The following is a 20,158-nucleotide window of genomic DNA, read 5'->3' as shown; positions in this document are numbered from 1 at the left end:
CCAGACATTAAAGAGGAACAGGAGGAACTCTGGATCTGGAGGGAGGGAGAGCAGCTTCAGGAGGGACCAGAGCCCCCAGACATTAAAGAGGAACAGGAGGAACTCTGGATCAGGAGGGAGGGAGAGCAGCTTCAGGAGGACCCAGAGCCCCCAGACATTAAAGAGGAACAGGAGGAACTCTGGATCAGGAGGGAGGGAGAGCAGCTTCAACGGCTGGAGGAGGCTGATATCACCATGTTCCCATTCTCTGTTGTCCCTGTGAAGAGTGAAGAGGAGGAAGAGAAACCTCAGTCCTCACAGCTTCATCAAAGCCAAACTGAAGAGAACAGAGAGGTAGAGCCTGTAGCCACCTGCTCAACTGAACAGATGAAAACAGAAGCTGATGAAGAGGACTGTGGAGTATCAGAACCAGCCAAGAACTTTATATACTTACATCTAGATAGTAATTCACAACCAACTAGTGATGACAATACATCAGACTCTTCTGAGACTGAAGATAATGATGAATGGGTGGAAACTAGTGAACTTCAGCCAGGTTTAGGCTCACAGAAAAACAGTGACGTTCCAAGGAAGAAACACTTCAACTGCTCAGTTTGTGGTAAAAGATTTGCTAATGAAGCACACTTGAAGAGACACATGATAGTCCACACAGGAGGTAAACAATTTAATTGCTCAGTCTGTGGTAAAATATTTGCTAATGAAGCATACTTGAAGACACACATGATAATTAGGGATGCACCGATATGAAAATTTTGGCCGATGCCGATAACCGATATTAACATTGCTGTTATGGCCGATAACCGATATTTACCGATGTCGATATGATCTGTATAAAACCACATTTTTATGATCATCACATTTTGTACATACTGAAAAACACATGTTAACACTGAATTTGAAAAAGTTATGCATTTCTTTATTTGCAAAGCCTTTCGAAAAGCCCATAAATCATAGATTTACTGCATTATTTCATATCAATGTGAAGAATTTGGCTGATAATGATAACCGATATTAACATTGCAACATCTGACCGATACCGATATGACCGATATGTTAAAAAATGACCAACATCGGCCGATACCGATATGATTGCCGATATATCGTGCATCCCTAATGATAATCCACACGGGTGACAACCAATGTATTTGCTCAGTCTGTGGTAAATGTTTTGGTCATAAAGCAGACTTGAAGAAACACATGATAATCCACACAGGAGATAAACAATTTAATTGCAGTCTGTGGTAAAGGTTTTAGTCAGAAAGGACACTTGAAGAGACACATGATAGTCCACACAGGAGATAAACAATTTAATTGCTCAGTCTGTGGTAAAAGTTTTGGTCGTAAAGGATCCTTGACGAGACACATTCCCTCTAGCTTTCCTCAGCAACAGATTCAGCTCTTTCTGTGCTGCAGCTGCTCCCATCCTTTCCCTATTTTCAAAAGCCAGTTTTGTTAATACATCTTGTTACCTCCTTAGTTATATGTGGCTTATTGTTTGGGTAGTGTAGGATATCTTTCTTGGGAACAGTTATCTCTGTTTACGTTTTAAAAACTGCAACAGTTCACGACATGCATATATTATCCGTCAAACTCTTGAGCTACTTCTGCTCTCACTCAGAATGTCAAAATATAAGCGATGTGATGTATAGTTTTTGAGATATTAACGTTTGTTTGGAGCACTCAAACTATTAACTGCCGCGGGGTTCAGCATTTCTGGGTGGCAAGTGACGTCACGCTGATTCGTACTATTGCTGATATGTTGATTGATGAGCACAATGTAACCCTGCTGTACCTACAGAGCTGCTTGGTGGGAAGAGACATCTGGCAGAGGAGGAGAGGAACGTTGTCCAAATGAATTCTTCAGCAAAGGTGAGGAAAATATCAGTCACTGATGCTGAGAGCACACACACACACACATATGCACACACACACACACACTTTACTTAGCCTCTGTCCTGATTTTTTCTTTATATCTTTCTCTACAGAAACAGAGAGGCACCAACGGACCCAAACGTCACCGCTGTCAGCAGTGTGACAAAGCATTCACAAAGCTGCACCTCTTAAAGCAACATCAGATACTTCACTCAGGAGAGAGTGGTCAATCTTCCAGTCAGTTAGGTACCCTAACAAGACATCAACGCATTCACACTGGAGAGAAGCCCTACAACTGTGACCAATGTGGAAGCAGCTTCACTCAGTTAGGTCACCTAAAAAGACATCAACGCATTCACACTGGAGAGAAGCCCTACAACTGTGACCAATGTGGGAGCAGCTTCAGTCAGTTAGGTAACCTAAAAACACATCAACGCATTCACACTGGAGAGAAGCCCTACGACTGTGACCAATGTGGGAGCAGCTTCAGTGAGTTAGGTACCCTAAAAAGACATCAACACATTCACACTGGAGAGAAGCCCTACGACTGTGACCAATGTGGGAGCAGCTTCAGTGAGTTAGGTACCCTAAAAACACATCAACGCATTCACACTGGAGAGAAGCCCTACAACTGTGACCAATGTGGGAGCAGCTTCAGTGAGTTAAGTACCCTAAAAACACATCAACGCATTCACACTGGAGAGAAGCCCTACAACTGTGACCAATGTGGGAGCAGCTTCAGTCAGTTAAGTACCCTAAAAACACATCAACGCCTTCACACTGGAACAGGCTACTGGTGTGACCGCTGTAAGAAAATGTTCACTCAGTCATCTGGTCTGAAGAGACACCGCTGCATCTAACCTGCTGAAGAGCGCCTCCACTGTCTGCAGGGGGCATTCCGGTAATGACTATGAACCAAATATTGCTAAAGAGATTAATAAAGAGATTATTATTATTATTAAAGAGATTAGGCTGCCTTGTCTACACACTGCTTTGAAGACTGACATTTGACAGTGGCCAACGATGCGAAACGTGATCATGTTGTATGTATGCCGATTGTCCAGGTTGTCGTGAGTTTTTCAATGTAGCATCAGTTTTGATGTCAGTCTTAATTCAAACTAAAGATCTCGGGCTCTGATAGCATTGAGTGAGGCACCAGCAAAATGGATGTATGTACATTGACCAGTGACCTTTCCCCACCATAAGATCCATGTCTCAATCACTCTGTATGTTGCAAACACTCTGTTGTACCAACAGTTCTCTTCCTTTCCCTTTTTCAATGTCTCTCTTTATTTTGTAACTCTTTTAGGTCTTTTAGTGTTTGCTTCAGTTTGAAGTGTACGTTTCACTAATACTTGCAATAAAAAGCTTTGCTTTACCCTGGTTGTCTTGATGTGATATTGTCACAGATGGAAAAATAAATGTTCATACATACTTGCAGGGTCTGCGGTGTCTAGTGATTAGTAGCTTAGTATTTAGAAATGCACCCAAATCCTTGACCAGTTGACCATTACATTAGACTGAATTAACCATTACATTAGCCTGATATCAGACTGTATTAACCATTAGCCTGATATCAGACTGAATTAACCATTAGCCTGATATCAGACTGAATTAACCATTAGCCTGATATCAGACTGTATTAACCATTAGCCTGATATCAGACTGAATTAACCATTAGCCTGATATCAGACTGTATTAACCATTAGCCTGATATCAGACTGAATTAACCATTAGCCTGATATCAGACTGAATTAACCATTAGCCTGATATCAGACTGAATTAACCATTAGCCTGATATCAGACTGAATTAACCATTAGCCTGATATCAGACTGTATTAACCATTAGCCTGATATCAGACTGAATTAACCATTAGCCTGATATCAGACTGTATTAACCATTAGCCTGATATCAGACTGAATTAACCATTAGCCTGATATCAGACTGAATTAACCATTAGCCTGATATCAGACTGAATTAACCATTAGCCTGATATCAGACTGAATTAACCATTAGCCTGATATCAGACTGAATTAACCATTAGCCTGATATCAGACTGAATTAACCATTAGCCTGATATCAGACTGAATTAACCATTAGCCTGATATCAGACTGAATTAACCATTAGCCTGATATCAGACTGAATTAACCATTAGCCTGATATCAGACTGAATTAGCCAAACACAACTCAGAGAAGTGGCGGATTCCAAGCTGTGGACCCAGGCAACCATTACATGCACACACAAAAACTCCAAGTAGCTCCTTTTTTTGCCTTGTATTCTATTTTGCCTGCTGATTTCATCTGTATCCCATCTGCCTGTATCCTCTGCAACATCAAGGGATTTTGAACCTTTAATAAATATCACAAAGTAAAAAAAAAAACACAGTTAGTGACGGACAAGCCCGTCTTTTATTGTCACACAGTCAGTCACACACCAACACATGCATGCGGCCACAAACACTCATGCTGACGGTGGCCAGTGAAATTTGTCCTCTGCATTTGACCCATCCTGGCTTGTCCTTTCCTCCGGGGGGCAGGCCAGGAGCAGTGGTCGCTTTTTCTTTCCAGCGCCCGGGGACCAACTCAACTGAAGTGGCAGTGCCAAAAAGATTGTATTTATTGAAGAAACATGAGAAAAGACAGACATGTAGGCTACTCCTTCCATGTAGGCTACTCCTGAGATATTTTCTGTAGGCTACTGCCTAGTTGAAAAAGGACCTCTCATCCCAACGGGTATCCAAACAATTGACCATTTAAATATCAGTCACACCATATGATTTTTATTTCTGGGACAATCAGAAATCTGATCAGAAATGACTCAAAATAGGCCACTATGCCTGGACTCTGAAAAGAGCAGACTCACAAATAGACTGTTATCATTCTGTAGCTACTTTGTTGAGGAGAATTCCATTTATTTTTCTTAGTTTTACTCAAGTTTAAACTTTGTGGAAAAGTGCTGGGGACACAATTGTCACACCATATGAGATTTTTCATGTTTGGTTGAAAATGGTGAAAAAGTGAGTGATGAATTGCACGAATGTGCAGACAAGCCAAGGAGGGTGATGTGAAAAATAATTACGTTTTTGCAGTCTGCTGTGGCTCGAGAATTTAAGAGGGACAATGCCGACATCTAGTGGTGGTTTTGTGGAATTGTAGGCAGCTAAAGGCAAGGCAAGGGAGCTAAAGCCACCACCTCACGCTGTCTGGGGCTTCTATGAGAACTGAAGCACTTCATGAATCCAGACAGCAACTTTTTGCCGACACGCACGCACACACAGAGACAGACATATACACACACACACACGCACACACACACACACACACACACACTGTGCATAGTAGGCAGCAGTTTTGTTGTGTTCTCACTACGCCCCTCCCCCATCACCTCCCTCCCCCCGACCCCGCTCGCATTTCTTACCGCAAGGCATTCTGGGTATTGGGTGACGTTGAAGCGGCCATCATGCAAACGTTCTTGTAACAACACAGAGTAACGTTAGCACTAGCAGTAGCATAGTAGCCTATTTCCCGTTTATAATACTTTAAGAAGTTTAATTTACAAACAGAAGACTCGTATGTGCGGACGATATTATCAGGAATATATGAAGTGGAACCAGGGCTCCGTTGATCAGAGGAAGAAGACTCACTGGACTCAGGTTTAGCTGTGAAGCTAACGTTAGCTGTGAAGCTATTGGAGCGTTGAAGGAAGTTTGTCAGTAAAGTTCAGGAGGAAAAGTTCCTGTCACGGTGTGAAAATTAAAATGTCTAAAGTCCAGAAGCTGAGAGCTGTGGTGAAGCAGCACCTAACTGCGGGTGATGAAGATAAACTGCTGGACGCTGTGCGGTTACACAGAGAAGCCTTGCCTCCAGACCTCCAGCAGCTGTTAGTTCCCGCTGAGCAGCAGGAGTGGAGCCCCAGTCTCGACCAGGAGGACCCAGAGCCCCCACACATTAAAGAGGAACCCCGGACCAGTCAGGAGGGAGAGCAGCTTCAGGAGGGATCAGAGCCCCCACACCTAAAAGAGGAACAGGAGGAACTCTGGATTAGGAGGGAGGGAGAGCAGCTTCAGGAGGGACCAGAGCCCCCAGACATTAAAGAGGAACAGGATGAACTCTGGATTAGTCAGGAGGGAGAGCAGCTTCAGGAGGGACCAGAGCCCCCAGACATTAAAGAGGAACAGGAGGAACTCTGGATCAGGAGGGAGGGAGAGCAGCTTCAGGAGGGACCAGAGCCCCCAGACATTAAAGAGGAACAGGATGAACTCTGGATTAGTCAGGAGGGAGAGCAGCTTCAGGAGGGACCAGAGCCCCCAGACATTAAAGAGGAACAGGAGGAACTCTGGATCAGGAGGGAGGGAGAGCAGCTTCAACGGCTGGAGGAGGCTGATATCACCATGTTCCCATTCTCTGTTGTCCCTGTGAAGAGTGAAGAGGAGGAAGAGAAACCTCAGTCCTCACAGCTTCATCAAAGCCAAACTGAAGAGAACAGAGAGGTAGAGCCTGTAGCCACCTGCTCAACTGAACAGATGAAAACAGAAGCTGATGAAGAGGACTGTGGAGTATCAGAACCAGCCAAGAACTTTATATACTTACATCTAGATAGTAATTCACAACCAACTAGTGATGACAATACATCAGACTCTTCTGAGACTGAAGATGATGATGAATGGGTGGAAACTAGTGAACTTCAGCCAGGTTTAGGCTCACAGAAAAACAGTGACGTTTCAAGGAAGAAACACTTCAGCTGCTCAGTTTGTGGTAAAATATTTGCTAATGAAGCACACTTGAAGAGACACATGATAGTCCACACAGGAGGTAAACAATTTAATTGCTCAGTCTGTGGTAAAATATTTGCTAATGAAGCATACTTGAAGACACACATGATAGTCCACACGGGTGACAACCAATGTATTTGCTCAGTCTGTGGTAAATGTTTTAGTCATAAAGCAGACTTGAAGAAACACATGATAATCCACACAGGAGATAAACAATTTAATTGCTCAGTCTGTGGTAAAAGTTTTGGTCGTAAAGGATCCTTGACGAGACACATTCCCTCTAGCTTTCCTCAGCAACAGATTCAGCTCTTTCTGTGCTGCAGCTGCTCCCATCCTTTCCCTATTTTCAAAAGCCAGTTTTGTTAATACATCTTGTTACCTCCTTAGTTATATGTGGCTTATTGTTTGGGTAGTGTAGGATATCTTTCTTGGGAACAGTTATCTCTGTTTATGTTTTAAAAACTGCGACAGTTCACGACATGCATATATTATACGTCAAACTCTTGAGCTACTTCTGCTCTCACTCAGAATGTCAAAATATAAGCGATGTGATGTATAGTTTTTGAGATATTAACACATTCACTGCCAGCCGTTTTTTTTTTACTGTAGGTAGGTTCTGCCAGAGGGTTTTTTTGAGGATTCTGGCTCATCTTTCAAGACCCGAGGATTCTTTTCTGCTAAGATTTTGTGAACACACAATATCTCAAAAGAACTAATAGAATGTGTGCTTTCTCTGTCTAAAAGAGTTAGTTTGTAGAGTTAGTAGTTATGTAAGCATTAGCAGTTGAATACAGCATGGTTTCAGCGTCAGAAAAATTATTCTGAGATAAACAGCTTTTTGTGAAATTCGATAGAACAGTCACTTTAACCATTCATTTTTGGCATCAGTAAGACGTCAGACATCTAAACAATAGTTTTGAACAGTAATTTCCTCCATAACAGCAGGAAACACCCCTCTACTTCAAACTCCTCCCTCCGTGTGTGTTCTTCTTGGCTGCAGCGGGCATGTCACAAGCTCGTTGCTGCTGCTGCTGTAACCTCGCGTCACCAGGCTCACTGCTTCTGCTGCTGCTGCCTGTCTGCTGGCGGCCGCTGTGCAAGTCTGGATCGGCTCGCTCGTTTCTTGTGGTTTGTGTTGAGAGCTTTGATGAAGCTTTTGCGATTCTGGTCTTATTTATGCTGCGTGTTTCAAAGTGTGTTCCACCCGTAATCTATTATGCAAATTTGCAATCCCGCACCGCCAGCAATCAGCGCGAAAACGAAAGCGTTTTCGCCAATCCATTTTCACGAGAATGGCTTTTTCACACTGCTTTTTGCTTGCCTTCCTCTAGTCTGGGAGAGCACTGTCGCCACTTAGTGGGTCGGTGGAATGGGTTGTACATGTTCGGTGGCTTCAATATTGATATAAGAGATGTAAAAGGGTTAGATGCACATCCCACGGTCAAAAAAATAATAATAATTTTTTTGACGTATTAATACGTCATTGGCAGTCAACCGTTGGATTTTTTTTGACGGATTAATACGTCATTGGCAGTGAACGTGTTAACGTTTGTGTGGAGCACTCAAACTATTAACTGCCGCGGGGTTCAGCATTTCTGGGTGGCAAGTGACGTCACGCTGATTCGTACTATTGCTTATATGTTGATTGATGAGCACAATGTAACCCTGCTGTACCTACAGAGCTGCTTGGTGGGAAGAGACATCTGGCAGAGGAGGAGAGGAACGTTGTCCAAATGAATTCTTCAGCAAAGGTGAGGAAAATATCAGTCACTGATGCTGAGAACACACACACACATGCACACACACACACACACACACACACACACACTTTACTTAGCCTCTGTCCTGATTCTTTCTTTATATCTTTCTCTACAGAAACAGAGAGGCACCAACGGACCCAAACGTCACCGCTGTCAGCAGTGTGACAAAGCATTCACAAAGCTGCACCTCTTAAAGCAACATCAGATACTTCACTCAGGAGAGAGTGGTCAATCTTCCAGTCAGTTAGGTACCCTAACAAGACATCAATGCATTCACACTGGAGAGAAGCCCTACAACTGTGACCAATGTGGGAGCAGCTTCAGTCGGTTAACTAACCTAAAAAGACATCAACGCATTCACACTGGAGAGAAGTCCTACAACTGTGACCAATGTGGAAGCACCTTCAGTCAGTTAGCTAACCTAAAAAGACATCAACACATTCACACTGGAGAGAAGCCCTACAACTGTGAGCAATGTGGGAGCAGCTTCAGTCACTTAGCTACCCTAAAAACACATCAACGCCTTCACACTGGAGAGAAGCCCTACAACTGTGACCAATGTGGGAGCCGCTTCAGTCAGTTAAGTACCCTAAAAACACATCAACGCCTTCACACTGGAACAGGCTACTGGTGTGACCGCTGTAAGAAAATGTTCACTCAGTCATCTGGTCTGAAGAGACACCGCTGCATCTAACCTGCTGAAGAGCGCCTCCACTGTCTGCAGGGGGCATTCCGGTAATGACTATGAACCAAATATTGCTAAAGAGATTAATAAAGAGATTATTATTATTATTATTAAAGAGATTAGGCTGCCTTGTCTCCACACAGTGCTTTTGAAGACTGACATTTGACAGTGGCCAAGGATGCGAAGCGTGACCATGTTGTATGTATGCCGATTGTCCAGGTTGTCGTGAGTTTTTCAATGTAGCATCAGTTTTGATCCCTCTCTTTCATTACTCACATAAAACACCTACAGTCTAAAGTCAAAGCTCGCCTGAGCTTCTTGTACCGCAATAAAGCTTCTTTCACCCGTTCTGCCAAACACACGCTTGTCAAGATGACCATCCTGCCCATCTTTGATTACGGCGACACCATCTACAGAATGGCATCCCAGAGCGCCCTCAAAAAACTGGACACGCTTCATCATTCTGCCATCCGTTTTGCCACTGGCGCACCATTCACCACTCATCACTGTGACCTTTACAACCTGGTCGACTGGACATCCCTTCACACCAGACGGCTTCTTCACTGGCTCCAGCTCATCTACAAATCCATTCTAGGCAAAACTCCTCTCTACCTCTCCTCCCTTCTACACTTCTCCAGTTCCGACTACAACCTCAGATCCAGTAACTTCATCCGACTCTCCGTTCCGAAAGTCTGCACCGTTTTTGGCCGCAGTGCCTTCCGCTTTGCGTCAGCTTACGACTGGAACACTCTACAAAACACCCTCAAACTCACGGTCCTCTCATCGCTCACTGCTTTTAAGCAAAACCTGCAACAGATTGTAATCGACTGTTGTACCTGTTGACCTCCTCCCAACCACACACATACCCCCAGTCCCTCCTCTTCTCCCTTCCCTGCCCCTTCACCCCCTCCCCCCTCCTCTTTCTCTCTCTTCCTCTCTCTCCCTCTCCCCCTCCCTCTCTCTCTCTCTCTCTCTCTCTCATATTGTTATTGTTATTGTAGCCTGTGTTTGTATATAGTATGCTCCTATTACTACTGTAAGTTTTTACTTGTATTTATATAACCTTGTTTTTATTTCAGCCTCCCACCCCCTTCCCCCAAAAGGCCCTTGCTTTTTGTCAGGCTGCTTTTGTATATAAGAAATTGTTCTTACTTGCTTGCCTGGGTAAATAAAGGTTAAATAAAAATAAAAAAAAATTGATGTCAGTCTTAATTCAAACTAAAGATCTCGGGCTCTGATAGCATTGAGTGAGGCACCAGCAAAATGGATGTATGTACATTGACCAGTGACCTTTCCCCACCATAAGATCCATGTCTCAATCACTCTGTATGTTGCAAACACTCTGTTGTACCAACAGTTCTCTTCCTTTCCCTTTTTAAATGTCTCTTTATTTTGTAACTCTTTTAGGTCTTTTAGTGTTTGCTTCAGTTTGAAGTGTACGTTTCACTAATACTTGCAATAAAAAGCTTTGCTTTACCCTGCTTGTCTTGATGTGATATTGTCATAGATGGAAACATAAATGTTCATACATACTTGCAGGATCTGCGATGTCTAGTGATTAGTAGCTTAGTATTTAGAAATGCACCCAAATCCTTGACCAGTTGACCATTACATTAGCCTGATATCAGACTGAATTAGCCATTACATTAGCCTGATATCAGACTGAATTAACCTTCACATTAGCCTGATATCAGACTGAATTAACCATTAGCCTGATATCAGACTGAATTAGCCAAACACAACTCAGAGAAGTGGCGGATTCCAAGCTGTGGACCCAGGCAACCATTACATGCACACACAAAAACGCGTTGCGAAGATGTATTCTGGTTTGTAACTCTTTGCAGTACGCAGATACAGTTACTTCTCATTAAATAATATATTATTTTCAAACTCCAAGTAGCTCCTTTTTTGCCTTGTATTCTATTTTGCCTGCTGAGTTCATCTGTATCCATCTGCCTGTATCCTCTGCAACATCAAGGGATTTTGAACCTTTAATAAATATCACAAAGTAAAAAAAAACACAGTTAGTGACGGACAAGCCCGTCTTTTATTGTCACACAGTCACACACCAACACATGCATGCGGCCACAAACACTCATGCTGACGGTGGCCAGTGAAATTTGTCCTCTGCATTTGACCCATCCTGGCTTGTCCTTTCCTCCAGGGGGCAGGCCAGGAGCAGTGGTCGCTTTTTCTTTCCAGCGCCCGGGGACCAACTTCGGATGTTGTCGTCACTGGTCGGATGACGATCTTCTGCATGTTTTTAGTGGGGGGGTTATGTACGGAGGAACCCCCTGGGGAGCACGGGGAGAACATGCAAACTCCACACAGAAAGGCCCTTTCGACGAGATAACCCACCTGGGCAGTAGGCACTGAAGATATGGGGGGGTCACAACTCCAGGCGAGAATCGAACTCAGGACCTTCTAGCTGTGAGGCGACAGCGCTACCGACTGCGCCACCGTGCTCCAGGAAGTGTAACCAGGAAGCCAGTGTGACATTGCATGTTTTGTTTATATGTTTTCTATTTGGAGTGTTTTCTTGTTTTTCTGCTTACCTGGCAGGCAAACGGGACACTCCCCCAACACACCTGGAGCGCATCACGCAATCAGGCAGGTGTGGGACTGATGAATGGCTCCTTGTGGGAGAGATGAGAGGCTGGCAGACCAGAGGAGGACTGGTGAGGTGTGGGTCGTGGAGAGCGAGAGCACAGACACCCAGCAGCACCACAACCTGCTGGGCTGGTGTGACCAAGGCAGCCGGACACACGGAAGGTGGACGGGCAGTGTGGAGTGCGGACCCAGAGGAGGACGGCACGGAGCCGATGTTAGAGGAAACGGTGCGTTAATTTGTTAACCTATTAAGCCACTAACAGTTTGACTTAAAGGGTAATTTACACAACCTGAATAGTCATCTTGTTATACCTATACAGGGACACTATACATGTACCATGTGGAGGAGCTAGTAACAGTTAGGATTTGAATTTAATGACAAATGGTTCAAATTCTGGCCTTGTGCTTATGCAGACCAGGTTTAGACTACCACCACCACTACTACTACAAAAGCATTGGCTTTTCATTGTGACAATCTATTACTTGGATCACCATTCAGGAACAGTTATCCTTTCCTCACTGAGCTCATCTATAACCATGATCAGAAGTGTAGAAGCAGCACACTATCTTCATCTAATGGACTCGGAACACCACAAAAGCAACACCTCAGTAAGCTGTCCACTCATGACTAACAAATCTAAGCTTATCAGGGACCTAGGATTTGAAATTATGACAGTTTGCCTAGAAAAAGTCCATTGCTTAATGAGCCTCTTTGACAGCCACCATTTGGCTCACCACCGCTGCTACTATTACTTACTACATATTACTTACTACAAACTTGGTAAAATTGTGCACATATCAACTCTGACTAAATGTGCAATTCAGTCTATATTATCTGACATATAACCCCCCAACAAGTCACCGGAAGCTTGGACCCCGCATCACCGCTTGCGGCTATATTTATTATTATTATTATAACTTAATTAAACCTGCCTGGAATGAAACAAAGTAGGCCTAATGGAAATTGTCCTCAAGCCTGGGAAAAGATAATGTTTAAATAATTAAAACTCTTCAAATCCATTTGATAGGCACATAACTTTTATTAGCAATAGGTCAAATATATAAGCACTAACGCCTGAAGAGCAGAATTAATTTCTTAGCATGACCAAGAACATTTTGTGAGACACTGCAGCCCTGCGGTGCTACCAAGCAGTTGAGACCATCAAAAGTAGCTGCAGCCCACATTTCACAGAACCCTGACACTTGGTGCCGCTCCCTTCACGCTGTGTTGAACAGACTGGTTACCATGCTGGGATTCAACCTCCAGTCCAGATTCAACCTCCAGTCCAGATTCAACCTCCAGTCCAGATTCAACCTCCAGTCCAGATTCAACCTCCAGTCCAGATTCAACCTCCAGTCCAGGGTCGCAAGGCCACTTCTCTGAACTTGTCTCCCCTAATTCAGCCCACATTAGGGCCATGAACCCCCCATTTGATGAGATTTTGTCTCTTAGACCCAAATCTGAGAATGTTTTAGATGATGTTCTCTGGAGCTCCATGCCTATCTCATCTGTAGCAGGTAGAGAGATAACAGAACTCCATGCCTGCTATCTGTAGTAGGTAGAGAGATAACAGAACTCCATGCCTACTATCTGTAGTAGGTAGAGAGATAACAGAACTCCATGCCTGCTATCTGTAGTAGGTAGAGAGATAACCGTGAAATAGTTTCTGCATTCTCTAATTGTGTAAATCTCCTGTAAATGAAATAATGGTGAGGTCTAACAATTCATCAATTTGTTGGGGACCCTGTGGAACACCCTTCCGAGATCCCTCGTGGTCCCCCACACCCCATGTTGAGAACCACACATTTTTATTAGAAACACAAATTCATGGTAATTTAAGATTGCCAACACAAATCATAGTGTTATGTAATCATATACAGTATATGAAGCGTTCATTTGCAAAAACGGGTAAATGCCATTCTTAAAATGAACAAACATCTGTTTGAAACTCCCTGGAGTGCACATAGAAAACAATATTGAGGTGATTTATGTGAAAATGATCAGATGAATATGTCTTAGTTATGATTGATAATAAACATTTCCCAAAAATAAATAAATTACAGTATCAATACATCAATATATAAAATAAAATTATAAAAAATCCAAACGGAGATACCTGTTTTTGCAAATGAACTCTTCATATATATAATCATAGTGTTATGTAATTGCTCTTCCTCATATACATTTGGTTTACATTAGCTACTGCTGAGTTAGGCAAACTCATTGACTTATCTTACTTTTAGTTGAGCTGTGTCTTTCTGCACTGTCATGTCTAGCTGTGTCTTTCTGCACTGTCATGTCTAGCTGTGTCTTTCTGCACTGTCATGTCTAGCTGTGTCTTTCTGCACTGTCATGCCTAGCTGTGTCTTTCTGCACTGTCATGTCTAGCTGTGTCTTTCTGCACTGTCATGTTTAGCCTTTGCAGGGAGTTGGGGGGGGGGAGTTCTGCTGCAGCATGGCGGTATGGAAGATCAGTGCTGAGCAGCGACACTCCCCATCATTAAAAACATGCAAAGACGGATAGCGGGCGGGAGAGCAGATGCTCTGCAGGGTGGGACACAACACTGATTATGTGCACGTCCTTAACAGAAACACACAGCATCATCAGTGGCACAGCGAGGCTGCGCTGCCCCCTGCTGGTCCCCCTGACAAATGACACTGTTCATCTCCATCCTCAGTTTAAATAAGGGAGAGCAGTGGAGAAGGCAGGCTGGCCTCTGTGGGCGGCCCGGGTGCCACGTGTTTCTCCACGCCTGACATTGATCACTCGTGGTTGTAGTCAAGTCACTAGATCTCTCGAGTCCATGTCGAGTCTCGAGTCCCAAGTGTTCGAGTCCGAGTCACCAAAGAATAGTCCAAGTCAAGTCCCCATTACCTCAGTCCGAGACTCCGAGTCTAGAGTTAGTCCAGAGATTGAAACGACAAGATCTAAATTCTTTCTGCAACCAATAAATCCTCCGGAAAGCGGCGAGTATTTTAGCTTCTTCTGGACATGTTCCAAACACAGTCCAGTCACAGCTTGTTTGCTGGGTCTGTACAGTATCTCACACTGTGGGAGGGCCAGCTGCTCTGAGACGCTGTGACTGCTGGGAGCTAAAGAAGGAGCCCATGTCAGGTAACTAACTGTGTTATTGGAGGCTCAGGTAACTAACTTATTGGAGGCTCAGGTAACTAACTGTGTTATTGGAGGCTCAGGTAACTAACTGTTATTGGAGGCTCAGGTAACACAACTGTTATTGGTTGACAAATGTTGCAGATTGTAAATTACTGTTTCAATCAAAGCAGTCCATTTGGAATGGCTGTGTCACTGGAAAGTTTCACCAATATTTTAGCTGAGAAATTTTTGTGAATGCTGTCACTTTTTCAATTAATCATCTGCTTCCTTTAGTAGGAGTTAATTTATATGGCCACACTGGCTGGCCCACACCGTTTGATTGACAGGTGGAGGACCACTTTAATCCAGACAGTCATTTGAGTTGAATGATGGGACTTTTCAGATGATTGAAAGACCTTCACCAACAGTTCCTCTCTTACCTGAAGAATGACACCCTGGATTTACTCTCTTACCTGAAGAACGACACCGTGGATTTACTCTCTTACCTGAAGAATGACACCCTGGATTGTGCACATATTGCATGTTTGACCTTGACAGAACAGTCACCTGTGATTTCCTACAGTCCCCAAGTTAGTTAATCCATTGATACCTGATGCAGCATTTGTGTGTGTATCCCTTTAAGACCGCGAACCGCGTTAACCTGGTTCGCGGTCTTAAAGGGATACGCACATAAATGAGGGATAGACACGCAAATGCTGCATCAGGTATCAATGGGTTAAAACAAAACATTCCCTTTCTTAGTACAACTCAATATTCTATCCCTAGACAGACTACATGCAGCATGATATGCTGTGGCTGTATCTGAAAACTCAAACCAAGTATTACTTAACAGACAGCCACATAACAAATGATGATCGACTGCATTATGTGTTCAGATTGAGGTGATTGTGAGTGTATAAAACACTGTTTAGCCCAATATGCTTCTTGTAAATATCAACTGACAAAAGGAAACGGAATTTACTGAATACTTTGTTTGTCTTCCTTGTTTTGTCATTTATAACCATTATTACTGAACGGAGTGTCAGACATCCCCCCTGCAGTTCCAGCTCTCACCAGCAGTGGGAGTAGTTCACCAACAACAGTCTGGTCTGGCCTGCAGTTGAGGAGGAGAAGAAGCCCTCTGACCTCCAGTGGGCCCCAGCAGGTATAGCATGTACAATGGGATGTGCCGGGTGTGCCTGTATTTTGGGAGGTGTTTTTAAAACTGGAGGAAGTCGTGGGGGGGTTACTTGGAGCCCATAGCCAAACAAGGAAGTGTGCACGTGTGGCGAACAGCGCCATGAGGCTTTGACGGCAGGATGTTGACGTCTATGTTTCAGCGCTGTGTCTTGAGTGTGATGTTTTTATTTGACCCCTAACTTCCACCACCCGCTTGTGTCAGGAGGGTGAATGAAATATGGGAAAACAACCGCATGTCTCATACGGACGACACAGCAATATCTCATAAATCCATGTCTCATACGGACGACACAGCAATATATCTCCTGAATCCATGTCTCATACGGACGACACAGCAATATATCTCCTGAATCCATGTCTCATACGGACGACACAGCAATATCTCATAAATCCATGTCTCATACGGACGACACAGCAATATATCTCCTGAATCCATGTCTCATACGGACGACACAGCAATATATCTCCTGAATCCATGTCTCATACGGACGACACACAGCAATATATCTCCTGAATCCATGTCTCATACGGACAACACACCAATATATCTCCTGAATCCATGTCTCATACGGACAACACACAGCAATATATCTCCTGAATCCATGTCTCATACGGACAACACACCAATATATCTCCTGAATCCATGTCTCATACGGACGACACAGCAATATCTCCTGAATCCATGTCTCATATGGACAACACACCAATATATCTCCTGAATCCATGTCTCATACGGACGACACAGCAATATCTCCTGAATCCATGTCTCATACGGACGACACAGCAATATCTCCTGAATCCATGTCTCATACGGACGACACACAGCAATATATCTCCTGAATCCATGTCTCATACGGACAACACAGCAATATCTCCTGAATCCATGTCTCATACGGACGACACAGCAATATATCCTGAATCCATGTCTCATACGGACAACACAGCAATATCTCCTGAATCCATGTCTCATACGGACAACACAGCAATATCTCCTGAATCCATGTCTCATATGGACGACACAGCAATATCTCCTGAATCCATGTCTCATACGGACAACACACAGCAATATATCTCCTGAATCCATGTCTCATACGGACAACACAGCAATATCTCCTGAATCCATGTCTCATACGGACGACACAGCAATATCTCCTGAATCCATGTCTCATACGGACAACACAGCAATATCTCCTGAATCCATGTCTCATACGGACGACACAGCAATATCTCCTGAATCCATGTCTCATACGGACAACACACAGCAATATATCTCCTGAATCCATGTCTCATACGGACAACACACAGCAATATCTCCTGAATCCATGTCTCATACGGACGACACAGCAATATATCCTGAATCCATGTCTCATACGGACAACACACAGCAATATATCTCCTGAATCCATGTCTCATACGGACGACACAGCAATATCTCCTGAATCCATGTCTCATACGGACAACACACAGCAATATATCTCCTGAATCCATGTCTCATACGGACAACACACAGCAATATCTCCTGAATCCATGTCTCATACGGACAACACACAGCAATATCTCCTGAATCCATGTCTCATACGGACGACACAGCAATATATCTCCTGAATCCATGTCTCATACGGACAACACACAGCAATATCTCCTGAATCCATGTCTCATACGGACAACACAGCAATATATCTCCTGAATCCATGTCTCATACGGACGACACAGCAATATATCTCCTGAATCCATGTCTCATACGGACGACACAGCAATATATCTCCTGAATCCATGTCTCATACGGACGACACAGCAATATATCTCCTGAATCCATGTCTCATACGGACGACACAGCAATATATCTCCTGAATCCATGTCTCATACGGACGACACACCAATATATCTCCTGAATCCATGTCTCATACGGACGACACAGCAATATATCTCCTGAATCCATGTCTCATACGGACAACACAGCAATATATCTCCTGAATCCATGTCTCATACGGACGACACAGCAATATATCTCCTGAATCCATGTCTCATACGGACGACACAGCAATATATCTCCTGAATCCATGTCTCATACGGACGACACAGCAATATATCTCCTGAATCCATGTCTCATACGGACGACACAGCAATATATCTCCTGAATCCATGTCTCATACGGACGACACAGCAATATATCTCCTGAATCCATGTCTCATACGGACGACACAGCAATATATCTCCTGAATCCATGTCTCATACGGACGACACAGCAATATATCTCCTGAATCCATGTCTCATACGGACGACACAGCAATATATCTCCTGAATCCATGTCTCATACGGACGACACAGCAATATCTCCTGAATCCATGTCTCATACGGACGACACACCAATATATCTCCTGAATCCATGTCTCATACGGACGACACACCAATATATCTCCTGAATCCATGTCTCATACGGACAACACACCAATATCTCCTGAATCCATGTCTCATACGGACGACACACAGCAATATATCTCCTGAATCCATGTCTCATACGGACAACACACACCAATATATCTCCTGAATCCATGTCTCATACGGACAACACACCAATATCTCCTGAATCCATGTCTCATACGGACAACACACAGCAATATATCTCCTGAATCCATGTCTCATACGGACAACACACAGCAATATATCTCCTGAATCCATGTCTCATACGGACAACACACAGCAATATCTCCTGAATCCATGTCTCATACGGACAACACACAGCAATATCTCCTGAATCCATGTCTCATACGGACGACACACACAGCAATATATCTCATCCCACAGAGAAAAAATGAGCCGGATTGTGCCGTGAATCAGCACCGGCTACACGCGGCCTGCTGGAGTGAGCTATTACGGCATCAGCACCAGGGCTTGGCATACGCTGGACACAGTCAGCAACTCATATTGATTTGATATTTCCACAGTCTTTGTATGTGCAAGCATCCTTTCTGATGGACTGCCTGCTTGTTATGTGTGCTCTGTCTGCTCTCTAGGCCAGGAGGGCCAAACACATACAGAGAATCAAATCTTTTGGTCTATTTTGAAGACACTTTAATCATAATGAGTGAATGATGTTGAGATAACTATTTGATTATGAGCTGTTTAGACAAACACCATAATGACTGAAGAGCTAAGAAGCTCATAGTGTGGTTTATTTTATTTAGCCTTTATTTCATGAGGAAGGCCCATAATGAGATTCAAAATAATATTTTTTTAAGATTATTATTTAATTTAACCCTGTCTTTATTTGTCACAAACACCATCGTACATACACGTGCACGGCGGCCATACACCCATGCTTTGGAGGCGCTGTGAAATGCCCTCCGCGTTTGACCCATCCTGGCTCATCCTCCTCCATGGTTCAGGCCAGGAGCGGTAGGCAGCTGCAGTGGAGCGCCCGGGGACAAACGTCTTCCCACCACCACTGGTAAGATTACAATCTTCTGCATGTATTTAGTGGGGGGTTATGGAGGAACCCCAGGGGAGCACGGGGACTCGGAGAACATGCAAACTCCACACACAGAAAGGCCCTTTTGACGAGATGGCCCACCTGGGCAGTAGGCACTGAAGACATGGGGGGGGGGGAACACACCCTCAGCGTCCCAGGTGGGAATGGAACCCAGGCGACAGTGCTACCCCACTGTGCCCCTCTTTTCTAAGGGCCAAGAAATTACACCGTAAACACAGTAGGCCTATGTGTCATGTACAATAAAAAAAGATGGCAAGTTAGATCAGAAACAGGAGCACACATCTTGAAGATTGTGGATGATTTGTTTGAAAGTTACATTAGTAAATAATCAACTCTCAATCATGTTTTTTTAGCCGGTGGCTAGAAAATGGCTAGAGTCATGTTTTCTGTCCCGTTTCCCTAATCAGACCGGACCAGCCACTTTCCTTTGTTCGCTCTCCACTGGTCCCTATGGTCCCTCTCTCTATCAACCTGAATACGTATAGTTCTGTCAGGGAAGTCCAGCTGAGATAACAACATCACAGGAATGCACAGAGAGAGAGAGAGAGAGAGGGACTGAAGTGGAGTCAATAGAGGGAAGACTGGCCATTGACGTTTCTCATGAGCGTGCTTACAGATTAATGCCTTTCTTCACAACTCTGCATTCTATGCACAATAGACCAAACATGCAGG

The 20,158-nt window shown here is 43.9% G+C and overlaps 1 long non-coding RNA gene across 1 annotated transcript; it reads left to right on the top strand.

Moving 5' to 3' along the window:
• Positions 1-540: 540 nt before the first annotated feature.
• LOC310798837 lies at positions 541-2,150 on the top strand. The gene is made up of 3 exons (XR_014553791.1): positions 541-655; positions 1,799-1,869; positions 1,986-2,150. It is a non-coding gene; the product is annotated as an uncharacterized lncRNA (long non-coding RNA).
• Positions 2,151-20,158: the final 18,008 nt, after the last annotated feature.

Source organism: Poromitra crassiceps (genome assembly GCF_964638095.1).
Source record: "Poromitra crassiceps genome assembly, chromosome: 26".
NCBI classification, from domain to species: domain Eukaryota; kingdom Metazoa; phylum Chordata; class Actinopteri; order Beryciformes; family Melamphaidae; genus Poromitra; species Poromitra crassiceps.
Note: the sequence above shows the minus strand (reverse complement) of the source record. Positions and strands in the feature narration are given on the sequence as shown.